General features: G+C 61.1%; 44 non-coding genes across 44 annotated transcripts; all 44 read left to right on the forward strand.

Moving 5' to 3' along the window:
* Positions 1-138: 138 nt before the first annotated feature.
* Positions 139-257, forward strand: LOC122978449. Its single transcript, XR_006402608.1, has one exon. It is a non-coding gene; the product is annotated as a 5S ribosomal RNA (ribosomal RNA).
* Positions 258-481: 224 nt separating this feature from the next.
* LOC122978450 lies at positions 482-600 on the forward strand. The gene has a single exon (XR_006402609.1). It is a non-coding gene; the product is annotated as a 5S ribosomal RNA (ribosomal RNA).
* A 224-nt stretch (positions 601-824) lies between these two features.
* On the forward strand, positions 825-943 carry LOC122978451. Its single transcript, XR_006402610.1, has one exon. It is a non-coding gene; the product is annotated as a 5S ribosomal RNA (ribosomal RNA).
* A 212-nt stretch (positions 944-1,155) lies between these two features.
* LOC122978452 lies at positions 1,156-1,274 on the forward strand. The gene has a single exon (XR_006402611.1). It is a non-coding gene; the product is annotated as a 5S ribosomal RNA (ribosomal RNA).
* A 224-nt stretch (positions 1,275-1,498) lies between these two features.
* On the forward strand, positions 1,499-1,617 carry LOC122978454. The gene has a single exon (XR_006402613.1). It is a non-coding gene; the product is annotated as a 5S ribosomal RNA (ribosomal RNA).
* Positions 1,618-1,841: 224 nt separating this feature from the next.
* On the forward strand, positions 1,842-1,960 carry LOC122978455. Its single transcript, XR_006402614.1, has one exon. It is a non-coding gene; the product is annotated as a 5S ribosomal RNA (ribosomal RNA).
* Positions 1,961-2,184: 224 nt separating this feature from the next.
* LOC122978456 lies at positions 2,185-2,303 on the forward strand. The gene has a single exon (XR_006402615.1). It is a non-coding gene; the product is annotated as a 5S ribosomal RNA (ribosomal RNA).
* A 212-nt stretch (positions 2,304-2,515) lies between these two features.
* Positions 2,516-2,634, forward strand: LOC122978457. Its single transcript, XR_006402616.1, has one exon. It is a non-coding gene; the product is annotated as a 5S ribosomal RNA (ribosomal RNA).
* A 224-nt stretch (positions 2,635-2,858) lies between these two features.
* Positions 2,859-2,977, forward strand: LOC122978458. Its single transcript, XR_006402617.1, has one exon. It is a non-coding gene; the product is annotated as a 5S ribosomal RNA (ribosomal RNA).
* A 224-nt stretch (positions 2,978-3,201) lies between these two features.
* LOC122978459 lies at positions 3,202-3,320 on the forward strand. Its single transcript, XR_006402618.1, has one exon. It is a non-coding gene; the product is annotated as a 5S ribosomal RNA (ribosomal RNA).
* A 224-nt stretch (positions 3,321-3,544) lies between these two features.
* Positions 3,545-3,663, forward strand: LOC122978460. Its single transcript, XR_006402619.1, has one exon. It is a non-coding gene; the product is annotated as a 5S ribosomal RNA (ribosomal RNA).
* A 212-nt stretch (positions 3,664-3,875) lies between these two features.
* LOC122978461 lies at positions 3,876-3,994 on the forward strand. The gene has a single exon (XR_006402620.1). It is a non-coding gene; the product is annotated as a 5S ribosomal RNA (ribosomal RNA).
* Positions 3,995-4,218: 224 nt separating this feature from the next.
* On the forward strand, positions 4,219-4,337 carry LOC122978462. The gene has a single exon (XR_006402621.1). It is a non-coding gene; the product is annotated as a 5S ribosomal RNA (ribosomal RNA).
* Positions 4,338-4,561: 224 nt separating this feature from the next.
* Positions 4,562-4,680, forward strand: LOC122978463. Its single transcript, XR_006402622.1, has one exon. It is a non-coding gene; the product is annotated as a 5S ribosomal RNA (ribosomal RNA).
* Positions 4,681-4,904: 224 nt separating this feature from the next.
* On the forward strand, positions 4,905-5,023 carry LOC122978052. The gene has a single exon (XR_006402262.1). It is a non-coding gene; the product is annotated as a 5S ribosomal RNA (ribosomal RNA).
* A 224-nt stretch (positions 5,024-5,247) lies between these two features.
* Positions 5,248-5,366, forward strand: LOC122978465. The gene has a single exon (XR_006402624.1). It is a non-coding gene; the product is annotated as a 5S ribosomal RNA (ribosomal RNA).
* Positions 5,367-5,590: 224 nt separating this feature from the next.
* On the forward strand, positions 5,591-5,709 carry LOC122978466. The gene has a single exon (XR_006402625.1). It is a non-coding gene; the product is annotated as a 5S ribosomal RNA (ribosomal RNA).
* Positions 5,710-5,921: 212 nt separating this feature from the next.
* LOC122977974 lies at positions 5,922-6,040 on the forward strand. Its single transcript, XR_006402187.1, has one exon. It is a non-coding gene; the product is annotated as a 5S ribosomal RNA (ribosomal RNA).
* Positions 6,041-6,264: 224 nt separating this feature from the next.
* LOC122978467 lies at positions 6,265-6,383 on the forward strand. The gene has a single exon (XR_006402626.1). It is a non-coding gene; the product is annotated as a 5S ribosomal RNA (ribosomal RNA).
* Positions 6,384-6,607: 224 nt separating this feature from the next.
* LOC122978468 lies at positions 6,608-6,726 on the forward strand. Its single transcript, XR_006402627.1, has one exon. It is a non-coding gene; the product is annotated as a 5S ribosomal RNA (ribosomal RNA).
* Positions 6,727-6,938: 212 nt separating this feature from the next.
* LOC122978469 lies at positions 6,939-7,057 on the forward strand. Its single transcript, XR_006402628.1, has one exon. It is a non-coding gene; the product is annotated as a 5S ribosomal RNA (ribosomal RNA).
* Positions 7,058-7,281: 224 nt separating this feature from the next.
* On the forward strand, positions 7,282-7,400 carry LOC122978470. Its single transcript, XR_006402629.1, has one exon. It is a non-coding gene; the product is annotated as a 5S ribosomal RNA (ribosomal RNA).
* Positions 7,401-7,624: 224 nt separating this feature from the next.
* Positions 7,625-7,743, forward strand: LOC122978471. Its single transcript, XR_006402630.1, has one exon. It is a non-coding gene; the product is annotated as a 5S ribosomal RNA (ribosomal RNA).
* A 224-nt stretch (positions 7,744-7,967) lies between these two features.
* On the forward strand, positions 7,968-8,086 carry LOC122978472. The gene has a single exon (XR_006402631.1). It is a non-coding gene; the product is annotated as a 5S ribosomal RNA (ribosomal RNA).
* A 224-nt stretch (positions 8,087-8,310) lies between these two features.
* On the forward strand, positions 8,311-8,429 carry LOC122978473. Its single transcript, XR_006402632.1, has one exon. It is a non-coding gene; the product is annotated as a 5S ribosomal RNA (ribosomal RNA).
* A 224-nt stretch (positions 8,430-8,653) lies between these two features.
* Positions 8,654-8,772, forward strand: LOC122978474. The gene has a single exon (XR_006402633.1). It is a non-coding gene; the product is annotated as a 5S ribosomal RNA (ribosomal RNA).
* Positions 8,773-8,996: 224 nt separating this feature from the next.
* Positions 8,997-9,115, forward strand: LOC122978477. Its single transcript, XR_006402635.1, has one exon. It is a non-coding gene; the product is annotated as a 5S ribosomal RNA (ribosomal RNA).
* Positions 9,116-9,339: 224 nt separating this feature from the next.
* LOC122978132 lies at positions 9,340-9,458 on the forward strand. The gene has a single exon (XR_006402338.1). It is a non-coding gene; the product is annotated as a 5S ribosomal RNA (ribosomal RNA).
* A 224-nt stretch (positions 9,459-9,682) lies between these two features.
* Positions 9,683-9,801, forward strand: LOC122978478. Its single transcript, XR_006402636.1, has one exon. It is a non-coding gene; the product is annotated as a 5S ribosomal RNA (ribosomal RNA).
* A 212-nt stretch (positions 9,802-10,013) lies between these two features.
* Positions 10,014-10,132, forward strand: LOC122978479. Its single transcript, XR_006402637.1, has one exon. It is a non-coding gene; the product is annotated as a 5S ribosomal RNA (ribosomal RNA).
* Positions 10,133-10,356: 224 nt separating this feature from the next.
* LOC122977990 lies at positions 10,357-10,475 on the forward strand. The gene has a single exon (XR_006402202.1). It is a non-coding gene; the product is annotated as a 5S ribosomal RNA (ribosomal RNA).
* Positions 10,476-10,687: 212 nt separating this feature from the next.
* LOC122978480 lies at positions 10,688-10,806 on the forward strand. The gene has a single exon (XR_006402638.1). It is a non-coding gene; the product is annotated as a 5S ribosomal RNA (ribosomal RNA).
* A 212-nt stretch (positions 10,807-11,018) lies between these two features.
* LOC122978115 lies at positions 11,019-11,137 on the forward strand. Its single transcript, XR_006402322.1, has one exon. It is a non-coding gene; the product is annotated as a 5S ribosomal RNA (ribosomal RNA).
* A 212-nt stretch (positions 11,138-11,349) lies between these two features.
* Positions 11,350-11,468, forward strand: LOC122978481. Its single transcript, XR_006402639.1, has one exon. It is a non-coding gene; the product is annotated as a 5S ribosomal RNA (ribosomal RNA).
* A 212-nt stretch (positions 11,469-11,680) lies between these two features.
* On the forward strand, positions 11,681-11,799 carry LOC122978482. Its single transcript, XR_006402640.1, has one exon. It is a non-coding gene; the product is annotated as a 5S ribosomal RNA (ribosomal RNA).
* A 224-nt stretch (positions 11,800-12,023) lies between these two features.
* On the forward strand, positions 12,024-12,142 carry LOC122978483. Its single transcript, XR_006402641.1, has one exon. It is a non-coding gene; the product is annotated as a 5S ribosomal RNA (ribosomal RNA).
* A 211-nt stretch (positions 12,143-12,353) lies between these two features.
* Positions 12,354-12,472, forward strand: LOC122978116. Its single transcript, XR_006402323.1, has one exon. It is a non-coding gene; the product is annotated as a 5S ribosomal RNA (ribosomal RNA).
* A 212-nt stretch (positions 12,473-12,684) lies between these two features.
* LOC122978484 lies at positions 12,685-12,803 on the forward strand. Its single transcript, XR_006402642.1, has one exon. It is a non-coding gene; the product is annotated as a 5S ribosomal RNA (ribosomal RNA).
* Positions 12,804-13,015: 212 nt separating this feature from the next.
* Positions 13,016-13,134, forward strand: LOC122978485. The gene has a single exon (XR_006402643.1). It is a non-coding gene; the product is annotated as a 5S ribosomal RNA (ribosomal RNA).
* Positions 13,135-13,358: 224 nt separating this feature from the next.
* On the forward strand, positions 13,359-13,477 carry LOC122978486. Its single transcript, XR_006402644.1, has one exon. It is a non-coding gene; the product is annotated as a 5S ribosomal RNA (ribosomal RNA).
* A 212-nt stretch (positions 13,478-13,689) lies between these two features.
* Positions 13,690-13,808, forward strand: LOC122978117. The gene has a single exon (XR_006402324.1). It is a non-coding gene; the product is annotated as a 5S ribosomal RNA (ribosomal RNA).
* Positions 13,809-14,020: 212 nt separating this feature from the next.
* On the forward strand, positions 14,021-14,139 carry LOC122978488. The gene has a single exon (XR_006402646.1). It is a non-coding gene; the product is annotated as a 5S ribosomal RNA (ribosomal RNA).
* Positions 14,140-14,351: 212 nt separating this feature from the next.
* On the forward strand, positions 14,352-14,470 carry LOC122978005. The gene has a single exon (XR_006402216.1). It is a non-coding gene; the product is annotated as a 5S ribosomal RNA (ribosomal RNA).
* A 224-nt stretch (positions 14,471-14,694) lies between these two features.
* Positions 14,695-14,813, forward strand: LOC122978489. The gene has a single exon (XR_006402647.1). It is a non-coding gene; the product is annotated as a 5S ribosomal RNA (ribosomal RNA).
* Positions 14,814-14,864: the final 51 nt, after the last annotated feature.

Genomic DNA, 14,864 nt, shown 5'->3' on the forward strand with positions numbered 1-14,864 from the left:
TGCGCGGGAGTCCCGCTCTCTGGTGTTTCTCCGAGGGAGGAACGAATGGGAACGCTCCCGGCGCAGCTGCCGCCTGGGCCTTGGAGGCGCGTCTGACGAGCGCCACCCCTAAGAGGCCCATGCGTGGTACCTTGGACAGCTTACGGCCATACCACCCTGAACACGCCCGATCTCGTCTGATCTCGGAAGCCAAGCAGGGTCGGGCCTGGTTAGTACTTGGACGGGAGACCGCCTGGGAATACCAGGTGCTGTAAGCTTTTTCACTTTTCTCCACAAGCGCCCGTCCGCCGCGCTTAACGTAGGGATCCTCTCTCTTGTTTTCCTCCGTGTCTGTGCAGAACTGTGCGCGGGAGTCCCGCTCTCTGGTGTTTCTCCGAGGGAGGAACGGATGGGAACGCTCCCGGCGCAGCTGCCGCCTGGGCCTTGGAGGCGCGTCTGACGAGCGCCACCCCTAAGAGGCCCATGCGTGGTACCTTGGACAGCTTACGGCCATACCACCCTGAACACGCCCGATCTCGTCTGATCTCGGAAGCCAAGCAGGGTCGGGCCTGGTTAGTACTTGGACGGGAGACCGCCTGGGAATACCAGGTGCTGTAAGCTTTTTCACTTTTCTCCACAAGCGCCCGTCCGCCGCGCTTAACGTAGGGATCCTCTCTCTTGTTTTCCTCCGTGTCTGTGCAGAACTGTGCGCGGGAGTCCCGCTCTCTGGTGTTTCTCCCAGGGAGGAACGGATGGGAACGCTCCCGGCGCAGCTGCCGCCTGGGCCTTGGAGGCGCGTCTGACGAGCGCCACCCCTAAGAGGCCCATGCGTGGTACCTTGGACAGCTTACGGCCATACCACCCTGAACACGCCCGATCTCGTCTGATCTCGGAAGCCAAGCAGGGTCGGGCCTGGTTAGTACTTGGACGGGAGACCGCCTGGGAATACCAGGTGCTGTAAGCTTTTTCACTTTTCTCCACAAGCGCCCGTCCGCCGCGCTTAACTAAGGGATCCTCTCACTTGTTTTCCTCCGTGTCTGTGCAGAACTGTGCGCGGGAGTCCCGCTCTCTGGTGTTTCTCCCAGGGAGGAACGGATGGGAACGCTGCCGCCTGGGCCTTGGAGGCGCGTCTGACGAGCGCCACCCCTAAGAGGCCCATGCGTGGTACCTTGGACAGCTTACGGCCATACCACCCTGAACACGCCCGATCTCGTCTGATCTCGGAAGCCAAGCAGGGTCGGGCCTGGTTAGTACTTGGACGGGAGACCGCCTGGGAATACCAGGTGCTGTAAGCTTTTTCACTTTTCTCCACAAGCGCCCGTCCGCCGCGCTTAACGTAGGGATCCTCTCTCTTGTTTTCCTCCGTGTCTGTGCAGAACTGTGCGCGGGAGTCCCGCTCTCTGGTGTTTCTCCGAGGGAGGAACGGATGGGAACGCTCCCGGCGCAGCTGCCGCCTGGGCCTTGGAGGCGCGTCTGACGAGCGCCACCCCTAAGAGGCCCATGCGTGGTACCTTGGACAGCTTACGGCCATACCACCCTGAACACGCCCGATCTCGTCTGATCTCGGAAGCCAAGCAGGGTCGGGCCTGGTTAGTACTTGGACGGGAGACCGCCTGGGAATACCAGGTGCTGTAAGCTTTTTCACTTTTCTCCACAAGCGCCCGTCCGCCGCGCTTAACGTAGGGATCCTCTCTCTTGTTTTCCTCCGTGTCTGTGCAGAACTGTGCGCGGGAGTCCCGCTCTCTGGTGTTTCTCCGAGGGAGGAACGGATGGGAACGCTCCCGGCGCAGCTGCCGCCTGGGCCTTGGAGGCGCGTCTGACGAGCGCCACCCCTAAGAGGCCCATGCGTGGTACCTTGGACAGCTTACGGCCATACCACCCTGAACACGCCCGATCTCGTCTGATCTCGGAAGCCAAGCAGGGTCGGGCCTGGTTAGTACTTGGACGGGAGACCGCCTGGGAATACCAGGTGCTGTAAGCTTTTTCACTTTTCTCCACAAGCGCCCGTCCGCCGCGCTTAACGTAGGGATCCTCTCTCTTGTTTTCCTCCGTGTCTGTGCAGAACTGTGCGCGGGAGTCCCGCTCTCTGGTGTTTCTCCCAGGGAGGAACGGATGGGAACGCTCCCGGCGCAGCTGCCGCCTGGGCCTTGGAGGCGCGTCTGACGAGCGCCACCCCTAAGAGGCCCATGCGTGGTACCTTGGACAGCTTACGGCCATACCACCCTGAACACGCCCGATCTCGTCTGATCTCGGAAGCCAAGCAGGGTCGGGCCTGGTTAGTACTTGGACGGGAGACCGCCTGGGAATACCAGGTGCTGTAAGCTTTTTCACTTTTCTCCACAAGCGCCCGTCCGCCGCGCTTAACGTAGGGATCCTCTCTCTTGTTTTCCTCTGTGTCTGTGCAGAACTGTGCGCGGGAGTCCCGCTCTCTGGTGTTTCTCCGAGGGAGGAACGGATGGGAACGCTGCCGCCTGGGCCTTGGAGGCGCCTCTGACGAGCGCCACCCCTAAGAGGCCCATGCGTGGTACCTTGGACAGCTTACGGCCATACCACCCTGAACACGCCCGATCTCGTCTGATCTCGGAAGCCAAGCAGGGTCGGGCCTGGTTAGTACTTGGACGGGAGACCGCCTGGGAATACCAGGTGCTGTAAGCTTTTTCACTTTTCTCCACAAGCGCCCGTCCGCCGCGCTTAACGTAGGGATCCTCTCTCTTGTTTTCCTCCGTGTCTGTGCAGAACTGTGCGCGGGAGTCCCGCTCTCTGGTGTTTCTCCGAGGGAGGAACGGATGGGAACGCTCCCGGCGCAGCTGCCGCCTGGGCCTTGGAGGCGCGTCTGACGAGCGCCACCCCTAAGAGGCCCATGCGTGGTACCTTGGACAGCTTACGGCCATACCACCCTGAACACGCCCGATCTCGTCTGATCTCGGAAGCCAAGCAGGGTCGGGCCTGGTTAGTACTTGGACGGGAGACCGCCTGGGAATACCAGGTGCTGTAAGCTTTTTCACTTTTCTCCACAAGCGCCCGTCCGCCGCGCTTAACGTAGGGATCCTCTCTCTTGTTTTCCTCCGTGTCTGTGCAGAACTGTGCGCGGGAGTCCCGCTCTCTGGTGTTTCTCCCAGGGAGGAACGGATGGGAACGCTCCCGGCGCAGCTGCCGCCTGGGCCTTGGAGGCGCGTCTGACGAGCGCCACCCCTAAGAGGCCCATGCGTGGTACCTTGGACAGCTTACGGCCATACCACCCTGAACACGCCCGATCTCGTCTGATCTCGGAAGCCAAGCAGGGTCGGGCCTGGTTAGTACTTGGACGGGAGACCGCCTGGGAATACCAGGTGCTGTAAGCTTTTTCACTTTTCTCCACAAGCGCCCGTCCGCCGCGCTTAACGTAGGGATCCTCTCTCTTGTTTTCCTCCGTGTCTGTGCAGAACTGTGCGCGGGAGTCCCGCTCTCTGGTGTTTCTCCCAGGGAGGAACGGATGGGAACGCTCCCGGCGCAGCTGCCGCCTGGGCCTTGGAGGCGCGTCTGACGAGCGCCACCCCTAAGAGGCCCATGCGTGGTACCTTGGACAGCTTACGGCCATACCACCCTGAACACGCCCGATCTCGTCTGATCTCGGAAGCCAAGCAGGGTCGGGCCTGGTTAGTACTTGGACGGGAGACCGCCTGGGAATACCAGGTGCTGTAAGCTTTTTCACTTTTCTCCACAAGCGCCCGTCCGCCGCGCTTAACGTAGGGATCCTCTCTCTTGTTTTCCTCTGTGTCTGTGCAGAACTGTGCGCGGGAGTCCCGCTCTCTGGTGTTTCTCCGAGGGAGGAACGGATGGGAACGCTGCCGCCTGGGCCTTGGAGGCGCCTCTGACGAGCGCCACCCCTAAGAGGCCCATGCGTGGTACCTTGGACAGCTTACGGCCATACCACCCTGAACACGCCCGATCTCGTCTGATCTCGGAAGCCAAGCAGGGTCGGGCCTGGTTAGTACTTGGACGGGAGACCGCCTGGGAATACCAGGTGCTGTAAGCTTTTTCACTTTTCTCCACAAGCGCCCGTCCGCCGCGCTTAACGTAGGGATCCTCTCTCTTGTTTTCCTCCGTGTCTGTGCAGAACTGTGCGCGGGGGTCCCGCTCTCTGGTGTTTCTCCGAGGGAGGAACGGATGGGAACGCTCCCGGCGCAGCTGCCGCCTGGGCCTTGGAGGCGCGTCTGACGAGCGCCACCCCTAAGAGGCCCATGCATGGTACCTTGGACAGCTTACGGCCATACCACCCTGAACACGCCCGATCTCGTCTGATCTCGGAAGCCAAGCAGGGTCGGGCCTGGTTAGTACTTGGACGGGAGACCGCCTGGGAATACCAGGTGCTGTAAGCTTTTTCACTTTTCTCCACAAGCGCCCGTCCGCCGCGCTTAACGTAGGGATCCTCTCTCTTGTTTTCCTCCGTGTCTGTGCAGAACTGTGCGCGGGAGTCCCGCTCTCTGGTGTTTCTCCCAGGGAGGAACGGATGGGAACGCTCCCGGCGCAGCTGCCGCCTGGGCCTTGGAGGCGCGTCTGACGAGCGCCACCCCTAAGAGGCCCATGCGTGGTACCTTGGACAGCTTACGGCCATACCACCCTGAACACGCCCGATCTCGTCTGATCTCGGAAGCCAAGCAGGGTCGGGCCTGGTTAGTACTTGGACGGGAGACCGCCTGGGAATACCAGGTGCTGTAAGCTTTTTCACTTTTCTCCACAAGCGCCCGTCCACCGCGCTTAATGTAGGGATCCTCTCTCTTGTTTTCCTCCGTGTCTGTGCAGAACTGTGCGCGGGAGTCCTGCTCTCTGGTGTTTCTCCCAGGGAGGAACGGATGGGAACGCTCCCGGCGCAGCTGCCGCCTGGGCCTTGGAGGCGCGTCTGACGAGCGCCACCCCTAAGAGGCCCATGCGTGGTACCTTGGACAGCTTACGGCCATACCACCCTGAACACGCCCGATCTCGTCTGATCTCGGAAGCCAAGCAGGGTCGGGCCTGGTTAGTACTTGGACGGGAGACCGCCTGGGAATACCAGGTTCTGTAAGCTTTTTCACTTTTCTCCACAAGCGCCCGGCCGCCGCGCTTAACGTAGGGATCCTCTCTCTTGTTTTCCTCCGTGTCTGTGCAGAACTGTGCGCGGGAGTCCCGCTCTCTGGTGTTTCTCCCAGGGAGGAACGGATGGGAACGCTCCCGGCGCAGCTGCCGCCTGGGCCTTGGAGGCGCGTCTGACGAGCGCCACCCCTAAGAGGCCCATGCGTGGTACCTTGGACAGCTTACGGCCATACCACCCTGAACACGCCCGATCTCGTCTGATCTCGGAAGCCAAGCAGGGTCGGGCCTGGTTAGTACTTGGACGGGAGACCGCCTGGGAATACCAGGTGCTGTAAGCTTTTTCACTTTTCTCCACAAGCGCCCGTCCGCCGCGCTTAACGTAGGGATCCTCTCTCTTGTTTTCCTCCGTGTCTGTGCAGAACTGTGCGCGGGAGTCCCGCTCTCTGGTGTTTCTCCCAGGGAGGAACGGATGGGAACGCTCCCGGCGCAGCTGCCGCCTGGGCCTTGGAGGCGCGTCTGACGAGCGCCACCCCTAAGAGGCCCATGCGTGGTACCTTGGACAGCTTACGGCCATACCACCCTGAACACGCCCGATCTCGTCTGATCTCGGAAGCCAAGCAGGGTCGGGCCTGGTTAGTACTTGGACGGGAGACCGCCTGGGAATACCAGGTGCTGTAAGCTTTTTCACTTTTCTCCACAAGCGCCCGTCCGCCGCGCTTAACGTAGGGATCCTCTCTCTTGTTTTCCTCCGTGTCTGTGCAGAACTGTGCGCGGGAGTCCCGCTCTCTGGTGTTTCTCCGAGGGAGGAACGGATGGGAACGCTGCCGCCTGGGCCTTGGAGGCGCCTCTGACGAGCGCCACCCCTAAGAGGCCCATGCGTGGTACCTTGGACAGCTTACGGCCATACCACCCTGAACACGCCCGATCTCGCCTGATCTCGGAAGCCAAGCAGGGTCGGGCCTGGTTAGTACTTGGACGGGAGACCGCCTGGGAATACCAGGTGCTGTAAGCTTTTTCACTTTTCTCCACAAGCGCCCGTCCGCCGCGCTTAACGTAGGGATCCTCTCTCTTGTTTTCCTCCGTGTCTGTGCAGAACTGTGCGCGGGAGTCCCGCTCTCTGGTGTTTCTCCGAGGGAGGAACGGATGGGAACGCTCCCGGCGCAGCTGCCGCCTGGGCCTTGGAGGCGCGTCTGACGAGCGCCACCCCTAAGAGGCCCATGCGTGGTACCTTGGACAGCTTACGGCCATACCACCCTGAACACGCCCGATCTCGTCTGATCTCGGAAGCCAAGCAGGGTCGGGCCTGGTTAGTACTTGGACGGGAGACCGCCTGGGAATACCAGGTGCTGTAAGCTTTTTCACTTTTCTCCACAAGCGCCCGTCCGCCGCGCTTAACGTAGGGATCCTCTCTCTTGTTTTCCTTCGTGTCTGTGCAGAACTGTGCGCGGGAGTCCCGCTCTCTGGTGTTTCTCCCAGGGAGGAACGGATGGGAACGCTCCCGGCGCAGCTGCCGCCTGGGCCTTGGAGGCGCGTCTGACGAGCGCCACCCCTAAGAGGCCCATGCGTGGTACCTTGGACAGCTTACGGCCATACCACCCTGAACACGCCCGATCTCGTCTGATCTCGGAAGCCAAGCAGGGTCGGGCCTGGTTAGTACTTGGACGGGAGACCGCCTGGGAATACCAGGTGCTGTAAGCTTTTTCACTTTTCTCCACAAGCGCCCGTCCGCCGCGCTTAACGAAGGGATCCTCTCTCTTGTTTTCCTCCGTGTCTGTGCAGAACTGTGCGCGGGAGTCCCGCTCTCTGGTGTTTCTCCCAGGGAGGAACGGATGGGAACGCTGCCGCCTGGGCCTTGGAGGCGCGTCTGACGAGCGCCACCCCTAAGAGGCCCATGCGTGGTACCTTGGACAGCTTACGGCCATACCACCCTGAACACGCCCGATCTCGTCTGATCTCGGAAGCCAAGCAGGGTCGGGCCTGGTTAGTACTTGGACGGGAGACCGCCTGGGAATACCAGGTGCTGTAAGCTTTTTCACTTTTCTCCACAAGCGCCCGTCCGCCGCGCTTAACGTAGGGATCCTCTCTCTTGTTTTCCTCCGTGTCTGTGCAGAACTGTGCGCGGGAGTCCCGCTCTCTGGTGTTTCTCCGAGGGAGGAACGGATGGGAACGCTCCCGGCGCAGCTGCCGCCTGGGCCTTGGAGGCGCGTCTGACGAGCGCCACCCCTAAGAGGCCCATGCGTGGTACCTTGGACAGCTTACGGCCATACCACCCTGAACACGCCCGATCTCGTCTGATCTCGGAAGCCAAGCAGGGTCGGGCCTGGTTAGTACTTGGACGGGAGACCGCCTGGGAATACCAGGTGCTGTAAGCTTTTTCACTTTTCTCCACAAGCGCCCGTCCGCCGCGCTTAACGTAGGGATCCTCTCTCTTGTTTTCCTCCGTGTCTGTGCAGAACTGTGCGCGGGAGTCCCGCTCTCTGGTGTTTCTCCGAGGGAGGAACGGATGGGAACGCTCCCGGCGCAGCTGCCGCCTGGGCCTTGGAGGCGCGTCTGACGAGCGCCACCCCTAAGAGGCCCATGCGTGGTACCTTGGACAGCTTACGGCCATACCACCCTGAACACGCCCGATCTCGTCTGATCTCGGAAGCCAAGCAGGGTCGGGCCTGGTTAGTACTTGGACGGGAGACCGCCTGGGAATACCAGGTGCTGTAAGCTTTTTCACTTTTCTCCACAAGCGCCCGTCCGCCGCGCTTAACGTAGGGATCCTCTCTCTTGTTTTCCTCCGTGTCTGTGCAGAACTGTGCGCGGGAGTCCCGCTCTCTGGTGTTTCTCCCAGGGAGGAACGGATGGGAACGCTCCCGGCGCAGCTGCCGCCTGGGCCTTGGAGGCGCGTCTGACGAGCGCCACCCCTAAGAGGCCCATGCGTGGTACCTTGGACAGCTTACGGCCATACCACCCTGAACACGCCCGATCTCGTCTGATCTCGGAAGCCAAGCAGGGTCGGGCCTGGTTAGTACTTGGACGGGAGACCGCCTGGGAATACCAGGTGCTGTAAGCTTTTTCACTTTTCTCCACAAGCGCCCGTCCGCCGCGCTTAACGTAGGGATCCTCTCTCTTGTTTTCCTCCGTGTCTGTGCAGAACTGTGCGCGGGAGTCCCGCTCTCTGGTGTTTCTCCCAGGGAGGAACGGATGGGAACGCTCCCGGCGCAGCTGCCGCCTGGGCCTTGGAGGCGCGTCTGACGAGCGCCACCCCTAAGAGACCCATGCGTGGTACCTTGGACAGCTTACGGCCATACCACCCTGAACACGCCCGATCTCGTCTGATCTCGGAAGCCAAGCAGGGTCGGGCCTGGTTAGTACTTGGACGGGAGACCGCCTGGGAATACCAGGTGCTGTAAGCTTTTTCACTTTTCTCCACAAGCGCCCGTCCGCCGCGCTTAACGTAGGGATCCTCTCTCTTGTTTTCCTCCGTGTCTGTGCAGAACTGTGCGCGGGAGTCCCGCTCTCTGGTGTTTCTCCCAGGGAGGAACGGATGGGAACGCTCCCGGCGCAGCTGCCGCCTGGGCCTTGGAGGCGCGTCTGACGAGCGCCACCCCTAAGAGGCCCATGCGTGGTACCTTGGACAGCTTACGGCCATACCACCCTGAACACGCCCGATCTCGTCTGATCTCGGAAGCCAAGCAGGGTCGGGCCTGGTTAGTACTTGGACGGGAGACCGCCTGGGAATACCAGGTGCTGTAAGCTTTTTCACTTTTCTCCACAAGCGCCCGTCCGCCGCGCTTAACGTAGGGATCCTCTCTCTTGTTTTCCTCCGTGTCTGTGCAGAACTGTGCGCGGGAGTCCCGCTCTCTGGTGTTTCTCCCAGGGAGGAACGGATGGGAACGCTCCCGGCGCAGCTGCCGCCTGGGCCTTGGAGGCGCGTCTGACGAGCGCCACCCCTAAGAGGCCCATGCGTGGTACCTTGGACAGCTTACGGCCATACCACCCTGAACACGCCCGATCTCGTCTGATCTCGGAAGCCAAGCAGGGTCGGGCCTGGTTAGTACTTGGACGGGAGACCGCCTGGGAATACCAGGTGCTGTAAGCTTTTTCACTTTTCTCCACAAGCGCCCGTCCGCCGCGCTTAACGTAGGGATCCTCTCTCTTGTTTTCCTCCGTGTCTGTGCAGAACTGTGCGCGGGAGTCCCGCTCTCTGGTGTTTCTCCGAGGGAGGAACGGATGGGAACGCTCCCGGCGCAGCTGCCGCCTGGGCCTTGGAGGCGCGTCTGACGAGCGCCACCCCTAAGAGGCCCATGCGTGGTACCTTGGACAGCTTACGGCCATACCACCCTGAACACGCCCGATCTCGTCTGATCTCGGAAGCCAAGCAGGGTCAAGCCTGGTTAGTACTTGGACGGGAGACCGCCTGGGAATACCAGGTGCTGTAAGCTTTTTCACTTTTCTCCACAAGCGCCCGTCCGCCGCGCTTAACGTAGGGATCCTCTCTCTTGTTTTCCTCCGTGTCTGTGCAGAACTGTGCGCGGGAGTCCCGCTCTCTGGTGTTTCTCCCAGGGAGGAACGGATGGGAACGCTCCCGGCGCAGCTGCCGCCTGGGCCTTGGAGGCGCGTCTGACGAGCGCCACCCCTAAGAGGCCCATGCGTGGTACCTTGGACAGCTTACGGCCATACCACCCTGAACACGCCCGATCTCGTCTGATCTCGGAAGCCAAGCAGGGTCGGGCCTGGTTAGTACTTGGACGGGAGACCGCCTGGGAATACCAGGTGCTGTAAGCTTTTTCACTTTTCTCCACAAGCGCCCGTCCGCCGCGCTTAACGTAGGGATCCTCTCTCTTGTTTTCCTCCGTGTCTGTGCAGAACTGTGCGCGGGAGTCCCGCTCTCTGGTGTTTCTCCGAGGGAGGAACGGATGGGAACGCTGCCGCCTGGGCCTTGGAGGCGCGTCTGACGAGCGCCACCCCTAAGAGGCCCATGCGTGGTACCTTGGACAGCTTACGGCCATACCACCCTGAACACGCCCGATCTCGTCTGATCTCGGAAGCCAAGCAGGGTCGGGCCTGGTTAGTACTTGGACGGGAGACCGCCTGGGAATACCAGGTGCTGTAAGCTTTTTCACTTTTCTCCACAAGCGCCCGTCCGCCGCGCTTAACGTAGGGATCCTCTCTCTTGTTTTCCTCCGTGTCTGTGCAGAACTGTGCGCGGGAGTCCCGCTCTCTGGTGTTTCTCCGAGGGAGGAACGGATGGGAACGCTCCCGGCGCAGCTGCCGCCTGGGCCTTGGAGGCGCGTCTGACGAGCGCCACCCCTAAGAGGCCCATGCGTGGTACCTTGGACAGCTTACGGCCATACCACCCTGAACACGCCCGATCTTGTCTGATCTCGGAAGCCAAGCAGGGTCGGGCCTGGTTAGTACTTGGACGGGAGACCGCCTGGGAATACCAGGTGCTGTAAGCTTTTTCACTTTTCTCCACAAGCGCCCGTCCGCCGCGCTTAACGTAGGGATCCTCTCTCTTGTTTTCCTCCGTGTCTGTGCAGAACTGTGCGCGGGAGTCCCGCTCTCTGGTGTTTCTCCGAGGGAGGAACGGATGGGAACGCTGCCGCCTGGGCCTTGGAGGCGCGTCTGACGAGCGCCACCCCTAAGAGGCCCATGCGTGGTACCTTGGACAGCTTACGGCCATACCACCCTGAACACGCCCGATCTCGTCTGATCTCGGAAGCCAAGCAGGGTCGGGCCTGGTTAGTACTTGGACGGGAGACCGCCTGGGAATACCAGGTGCTGTAAGCTTTTTCACTTTTCTCCACAAGCGCCCGTCCGCCGCGCTTAACGTAGGGATCCTCTCTCTTGTTTTCCTCCGTGTCTGTGCAGAACTGTGCGCGGGAGTCCCGCTCTCTGGTGTTTCTCCGAGGGAGGAACGGATGGGAACGCTGCCGCCTCGGCCTTGGAGGCGCGTCTGACGAGCGCCACCCCTAAGAGGCCCATGCGTGGTACCTTGGACAGCTTACGGCCATACCACCCTGAACACGCCCGATCTCGTCTGATCTCGGAAGCCAAGCAGGGTCTGGCCTGGTTAGTACTTGGACGGGAGACCGACTGGGAATACCAGGTGCTGTAAGCTTTTTCACTTTTCTCCACAAGCGCCCGTCCGCCGCGCTTAACGTAGGGATCCTCTCTCTTGTTTTCCTCCGTGTCTGTGCAGAACTGTGCGCGGGAGTCCCGCTCTCTGGTGTTTCTCCCAGGGAGGAACGGATGGGAACGCTGCCGCCTGGGCCTTGGAGGCGCGTCTGACGAGCGCCACCCCTAAGAGGCCCATGCGTGGTACCTTGGACAGCTTACGGCCATACCACCCTGAACACGCCCGATCTCGTCTGATCTCGGAAGCCAAGCAGGGTCGGGCCTGGTTAGTACTTGGACGGGAGACCGCCTGGGAATACCAGGTGCTGTAAGCTTTTTCACTTTTCTCCACAAGCGCCCGTCCGCCGCGCCTAACGTAGGGATCCTCTCTCTTGTTTTCCTCCGTGTCTGTGCAGAACTGTGCACGGGAGTCCCGCTCTCTGGTGTTTCTCCGAGGGAGGAACGGATGGGAACGCTGCCGCCTGGGCCTTGGAGGCGCGTCTGACGAGCGCCACCCCTAAGAGGCCCATGCGTGGTACCTTGGACAGCTTACGGCCATACCACCCTGAACACGCCCGATCTCGTCTGATCTCGGAAGCCAAGCAGGGTCGGGCCTGGTTAGTACTTGGACGGGAGACCGCCTGGGAATACCAGGTGCTGTAAGCTTTTTCACTTTTCTCCACAAGCGCCCGTCCGCCGCGCTTAACGTAGGGATCCTCTCTCTTGTTTTCCTCCGTGTCTGTGCAGAACTGTGCGCGGGAGTCCCGCTCTCTGGTGTTTCTCCCAGGGAGGAACGGATGGGAACGCTCCCGGCGCAGCTGCCGCCTGGGCCTTGGAGGCGCGTCTGACGAGCGCCACCCCTAAGAGGCCCATGCGTGGTACCTTGGACAGCTTACGGCCATACCACCCTGAACACGCCCGATCTCGTCTGATCTCGGAAGCCAAGCAGGGTCGGGCCTGGTTAGTACTTGGACGGGAGACCGCCTGGGAATACCAGGTGCTGTAAGCTTTTTCACTTTTCTCCACAAGCGCCCGTCCGCCGCGCTTAACGTAGGGATCCTCTCTCTTGTTTTCCTCCGTGTCTGTGCAGAACTGTGCGCGGGAGTCCCGCTCTCTGGTGTTTCTCCGAGGGAGGAACGGATGGGATGCTGCCGCCTGGGCCTTGGAGGCGCGTCTGACGAGCGCCACCCCTAAGAGGCCCATGCGTGGTACCTTGGACAGCTTACGGCCATACCACCCTGAACACGCCCGATCTCGTCTGATCTCGGAAGCCAAGCAGGGTCTGGCCTGGTTAGTACTTGGACGGGAGACCGACTGGGAATACCAGGTGCTGTAAGCTTTTTCACTTTTCTCCACAAGCGCCCGTCCGCCGCGCTTAACGTAGGGATCCTCTCTCTTGTTTTCCTCCGTGTCTGTGCAGAACTGTGCGCGGGAGTCCCGCTCTCTGGTGTTTCTCCGAGGGAGGAACGGATGGGAACACTGCCGCCTGGGCCTTGGAGGCGCGTCTGACGAGCGCCACCCCTAAGAGGCCCATGCGTGGTACCTTGGACAGCTTACGGCCATACCACCCTGAACACGCCCGATCTCGTCTGATCTCGGAAGCCAAGCAGGGTCGGGCCTGGTTAGTACTTGGACGGGAGACCGCCTGGGAATACCAGGTGCTGTAAGCTTTTTCACTTTTCTCCACAAGCGCCCGTCCGCCGCGCCTAACGTAGGGATCCTCTCTCTTGTTTTCCTCTGTGTCAGTGCAGAACTGTGCGCGGGAGTCCCGCTCTCTGGTGTTTCTCCGAGGGAGGAACGGATGGGAACGCTGCCGCCTGGGCCTTGGAGGCGCGTCTGACGAGCGCCACCCCTAAGAGGCCCATGCGTGGTACCTTGGACAGCTTACGGCCATACCACCCTGAACACGCCCGATCTCGTCTGATCTCGGAAGCCAAGCAGGGTCGGGCCTGGTTAGTACTTGGACGGGAGACCGCCTGGGAATACCAGGTGCTGTAAGCTTTTTCACTTTTCTCCACAAGCGCCCGTCCGCCGCGCTTAACGTAGGGATCCTCTCTCTTGTTTTCCTCCGTGTCTGTGCAGAACTGTGCGCGGGAGTCCCGCTCTCTGGTGTTTCTCCGAGGGAGGAACGGATGGGAACGCTCCCGGCGCAGCTGCCGCCTGGGCCTTGGAGGCGCGTCTGACGAGCGCCACCCCTAAGAGGCCCATGCGTGGTACCTTGGACAGCTTACGGCCATACCACCCTGAACACGCCCGATCTCGTCTGATCTCGGAAGCCAAGCAGGGTCGGGCCTGGTTAGTACTTGGACGGGAGACCGCCTGGGAATACCAGGTGCTGTAAGCTTTTTCACTTTTCTCCACAAGCGCCCGTCCGCCGCGCTTAACGTAGGGATCCTCTCTCTTGTTTTCCTCCGTGTCTGTGCAGAACTGTGCGCGGGAGTCCCGCTCTCTGGTGTTTCTCCGAGGGAGGAACGGATGGGAACGCTGCCGCCTGGGCCTTGGAGGCGCGTCTGACGAGCGCCACCCCTAAGAGGCCCATGCGTGGTACCTTGGACAGCTTACGGCCATACCACCCTGAACACGCCCGATCTCGTCTGATCTCGGAAGCCAAGCAGGGTCTGGCCTGGTTAGTACTTGGACGGGAGACCGACTGGGAATACCAGGTGCTGTAAGCTTTTTCACTTTTCTCCACAAGCGCCCGTCCGCCGCGCTTAACGTAGGGATCCTCTCTCTTGTTTTCCTCCGTGTCTGTGCAGAACTGTGCGCGGGAGTCCCGCTCTCTGGTGTTTCTCCGAGGGAGGAACGGATGGGAACGCTGCCGCCTGGGCCTTGGAGGCGCGTCTGACGAGCGCCACCCCTAAGAGGCCCATGCGTGGTACCTTGGACAGCTTACGGCCATACCACCCTGAACACGCCCGATCTCGTCTGATCTCGGAAGCCAAGCAGGGTCGGGCCTGGTTAGTACTTGGACGGGAGACCGCCTGGGAATACCAGGTGCTGTAAGCTTTTTCACTTTTCTCCACAAGCGCCCGTCCGCCGCGCCTAACGTAGGGATCCTCTCTCTTGTTTTCCTCCGTGTCTGTGCAGAACTGTGCGCGGGAGTCCCGCTCTCTGGTGTTTCTCCGAGGGAGGAACGGATGGGAACGCTGCCGCCTGGGCCTTGGAGGCGCGTCTGACGAGCGCCACCCCTAAGAGGCCCATGCGTGGTACCTTGGACAGCTTACGGCCATACCACCCTGAACACGCCCGATCTCGTCTGATCTCGGAAGCCAAGCAGGGTCAGGCCTGGTTAGTACTTGGACGGGAGACCGCCTGGGAATACCAGGTGCTGTAAGCTTTTTCACTTTTCTCCACAAGCGCCCGTCCGCCGCGCTTAACGTAGGGATCCTCTCTCTTGTTTTCCTCCGTGTCTGTGCAGAACTGTGCGCGGGAGTCCCGCTCTCTGGTGTTTCTCCGAGGGAGGAACGGATGGGAACGCTCCCGGCGCAGCTGCCGCCTGGGCCTTGGAGGCGCGTCTGACGAGCGCCACCCCTAAGAGGCCCATGCGTGGTACCTTGGACAGCTTACGGCCATACCACCCTGAACACGCCCGATCTCGTCTGATCTCGGAAGCCAAGCAGGGTCGGGCCTGGTTAGTACTTGGACGGGAGACCGCCTGGGAATACCAGGTGCTGTAAGCTTTTTCACTTTTCTCCACAAGCGCCCGTCCGCCGCGCTTAACGTAGGGATCC

Source organism: Thunnus albacares, chromosome 24, assembly GCF_914725855.1.
Source record: "Thunnus albacares chromosome 24, fThuAlb1.1, whole genome shotgun sequence".
Lineage (NCBI taxonomy): Eukaryota > Metazoa > Chordata > Actinopteri > Scombriformes > Scombridae > Thunnus > Thunnus albacares.